Raw genomic sequence first — 4,589 nt, forward strand, 5'->3', positions numbered from 1 at the left:
AGGGATGGACCGATTGTGCTTCATTGCATACTCTGAGTCATTTTTCTTTCATGCTATTTAGGTTATCTACTTGATATTTCATAGCATGCTTGTTTGTGAGTGCCTTTTTGGGATAATTGAAGCCCTAGGCTTTTGATATTGAGACTGATCACCTTGATATCGAATGTTTGGTGTAAACAGGAACCCTAATAGCTACTCGCGGACGAGGTCGTACACGTTCACGAAGAGAGAGTAGAAATGAGCAACTGGCCGATAACCATGCCGAGTTCATGGCGGCAATGGCTAATCTTGCGAATACCATGGAGGTCAATGCTGCTACGACTCTGCAAGCTGTGCAGAGGCTGGGTCAACCGGCGGGAAACGGGAACTGTAACGGAAATAGGAACAAAAATGTAAAAGGAGACGGTAATGACTTGGGAGGTGCTCCAATGACTTTGGCTTCGTTTTTGAAGGTTCATCCACCAACTTTCAGAGGTTCGACCAACTCAACTGAAGCGGACGATTGGTTCCGAGCTATGGAGCGTGCACTACAGGCTCAACATGTCCCGGCTAACCAATACGTGGAGTTTGTGGCTTATCAACTGTTAGGAGAGGCACAGAATTAGTGGCAAGGAGGGTGCCAGTTGATGCGACTTCCGAATGCAGAAATCTCTTGGGATGCATTTCAAACGGCATTCTATAAGAAGTACTTTCCTGAATCTGCAAAGGAAGCAAAGGAGATGGAACTTATGCAGCTGAAGCAAGGTTCCTTATCTGTGGCGGACTATACAAGCCGATTTGAAGAGCTTTGTAGGTTCTCTAGGGTGTGTTAGGGTGCCCCAGAGACCTATGAAAGCTGGAAGTGCATCAAGTATCAAAGGGGCTTGAAGGATAACATCATGAATGCGGTGGCTCCTTTGGAGATTCGGATTTTTTCTGATCTGGTAAACAAGGCGAGAGTTGTTGAGGAATATGCACAGATAGTAGCCTCGTCAAGGGACACTCATGGAGGAAACACTAATAGGGAGTGCGACAATTACCTTGGACCAAGGGGACAAAACCTCAAGAGAAATGGTGAAGGGAAGCGGTCAATAGCTTACTCCCCTGATATGAAATGTGAGGAGTGTGGGAACTGCCATCCGAATAAGCCATGCCATTTGGGTATGAAACTATGTTACAAGTGTGGCGCACCGGGACCTTTGGTTAGAGATTGTCCACATCGGGGAACACATGAGTCGGGTCGATTACAACAGCAGGGTTGAGGTAATTATGAAGCCGGTAGCCAAATCTTAACTTATTTTCATAGTATAGAATATCGCCGTTTGTTTTGAAAAGGTTTTCAAGCTTAGAATGATTTTTAAATTTGGTTTTGAACTTTGGTTTAAAAGATTTGGTTTTGAAACTAGGATTGGAACATTTCGATTAAATGATACGATTTAAAAAGGAAAGTGATTTATATGATTTTGTTAAATTGTGATTTTGGTTTGTAATTTAACTTATCGAAAGGGATTCAAATTGAAAGGTCTTGATTTAAGGATTTCAATGAATCTAGGAAAAATCATGCTTTGAAGTGATTGATTTACAAATAAATAATTTTTGACTCTTTTGAGAAGGTTTTAACAATGGACTCATTTAGATTGAACTTGTTTTAAAGGTTTTGAAAAATATTACAAAATCGGTATTTGGTTTAAGGAAAAAAATTTTCGGATTCAGAATGACGATAATCAGAGTGACGCAGCGGAAGACGAGAGAGAACATCGACACTGTAGGATGATAATGAGTGAGATGCTTGTTTTTCACGTAAAATCGTTTTAACAAAATCATAATTTTAGTGTCTAGAATAGATTCAAAATTTAGAAGTTTTAATTTGAAAATATAAAGGTGAAATTTGATTTCAATGAATTTTTCTGAGTTGGAAGACGTATCTTTTTTGAAAAGTTTTTGTAAAAGTGTATACTGGTGCTTAAGCTGGCACTACCGGCTCTAGTCTGTCCAGTACCGTGTATTTTGAAAAATAAAATTTTTGAAAATTGATTTATTATTTTGAAATGACAAAAAAAATTTAGAATTGAAAACCGGGCACTAATCTTAAAAATTTTGGCCCAAAGTGTGCCAAACGGACCGAAAATACTAACGGGTTGGACCGGGCCCAAGGCCCAACATATATAAGAGAGTTAAATGAGCTTTGAGCTCATTTTCCAGCCCAAAGAGAGAGAGAGAGAGGCGCGGTTTGAGAGAAGAGAGGAGAAGAGATGTCACTATTCACATCCACTTTCCGGAAGCCATAACTTGAGCTATGGAACTCCGATTGACGAGCCGTTTGCGGCCACGTGAAGCTCTTATCGAGATCTTCGTTTCTATCTAAGTAAATCTGGTAAAAAATTGTGTCTCAATCTCCAGTTTTCAGCCCTAGAATTCTGCATTTTGGGGGTTATAGTTTTGAGTAGATTTTGTGGTTTCGCTTGTTTAGGTGATCTCTAATAGCGAAAAATTATTGGATTTTATCCCTAATCTCGTTGGGTAAGGTAAAGTTTCACTAAACCCTTGTGGTTAGTTATTTTGTGTATCTTGGGTTTTGATTATATATATATATATATATATATATATATATATATTGTTAGATGATGATTATTGATGAGTTGTGTTGATGGGTGTTAAGATTGAAAGATGGATGTTGATGATGATTTTTTATTGTTGGTTATTATGGTTGATGATGATTGTTGAGAATTATTGGTGTTGATGAGTTTTATGATGGATTTGGTTAATGTTAGATATTGTTTAGTGATGATTACTGGAATTGATGAGGATTTGTTTTGGTTGTTGAGATTGTTGTTGGTTGGTGATGATTATGAGTGTGGACTTATGATTGAATGGGAAATTATGGCTTGGTAGTGAGATATGGTGTAATGGTTGAGTAATTTAGGTGTGGAATTGAGAAGAATGATATGAAATAGTAAGATGTTGGATGTGGTAGTGTTTTATGATGATTGAGCAGGTTTTGCTTTAGTTATGAATTAAGAGTTGGTTAAAAATTGAGGTTTTGTGGATTTTGTAAAAACTAGTTTTTAGTGAACTTTGACGGGTTACACCTTGTGTCTTAGTTTTCAAAATTTGTTGAAACTTGTTTAGAATTAAAGCTCATTGAAAAGTCTTCAAATTGATATAAGGTTTGTAAAATTTGGATTTTTGTAGAGAAAGTTATGATCATTCAAAGTTTGATGTCAAAACCTGAATTCTGCAATGTTGCAGAATTTTGTGATTTCTGGTTTGTGTGCGCACGCACAACCTTGTGCGCACACACACCCTTGTGATTTTTCGAACCTGTGCGCACGCACAGCCTTGTGCATACACACACACAGGGAAAAGCCTTCTGTTAAGAGCGCTAGCACAACCTGTGCGCGCACATAACTAATGAAGTTTTACAACCTGTGCGCACGCACACGATGGAAGGTGCATTCTGTTGAGAGCGCTCGCACGCCTTGTGCGAGCGAATAGAGTTTGAAAAATTTTGCACTTGTGCATACGCACACTGGTGCACGAAATTGTGATCATCAACAATGGCGCCAAAGGACTTGGAGCTCTTAAACATGAATCACACTTTGTCACAATTCCGCACAACTAACCAGCAAGTGCACTGGGTCGTCCAAGTAATACCTTACGTGAGTAAGGGTCGATCCCACGGAGACTGTCGGCTTGAAGCAAGCTATGGTCACCTTGTAAATCTCAGTCAGGCTAATTCAGATGGTGATGGATAATTGAGAATTAAATAATAAATAAAACGTAAAATAAAGATAGAGATACTTATGTAATTCTTTGGTTGGAATTTTAGATAAGCGTATGAAGATGCTTTGTTCCTCCTGAACCTCTGCTTTCCTATTGCCTTCTTCCAATCATTCATACTCCTTTCCAAGGTTTAGACGTTCCGGATCTCAGGAATGGCCGCCAATAATTCTAGCCTATACCACGAAGGTTCCAATCTTAGATTAGAAACCCAAGAGATACACATTCAAGCTTGTTTGCATGTAGAACGGAAGTAGTTGTCAGTCACGTGTTCATAGGTGAAAATGGTGATGAGTGTCACATAATCATCACATTCATCATGTTCTTGGGTGCGAATGAATATCTTGGAGAAGAAATAGACTTGAGTTGAATAGAAAAACAATAGTACTTGTATTAATTCATGAAGAACAGCAGAGCTCCACACCTTAATCTATGGTGTGTAGAAACTCCACCGTTGAAAATACAAAAGTGATAATGGTGTAAGTATGGCCGAATGGCCAGCCTCCAAGGTCTAGGGACTAAACGTCCAAAGATCTCTCCAAAATACAATAGTATAAGGTCCTATTTATAGAGAACTAGTAGCCTAGGGTTTACAGAAATCAGTAATTAATGCAGAAATCTTCTTCCGGGCCCACTTGGTGTGTGCTTGGGCTGAGCATTGAAGCTTCCATGTGTAGAGACTTTTCTTGGAGTTAAACTCCAGCTTTTGTGCCAGTTTGGGCATTTAACTCCAGCTTTTGTGCCACTTCTGGAGTTAAACGCCAGAATTCTTGAGCTGACTTAGAACGCCTGTTTGGGCCATAAAATATCGGAAAAAGTATAGACTATTA

The sequence above is a fragment of the Arachis ipaensis genome, chromosome B01 (assembly GCF_000816755.2).
Source record: "Arachis ipaensis cultivar K30076 chromosome B01, Araip1.1, whole genome shotgun sequence".
Classification (NCBI taxonomy): Eukaryota; Viridiplantae; Streptophyta; class Magnoliopsida; order Fabales; family Fabaceae; genus Arachis; species Arachis ipaensis.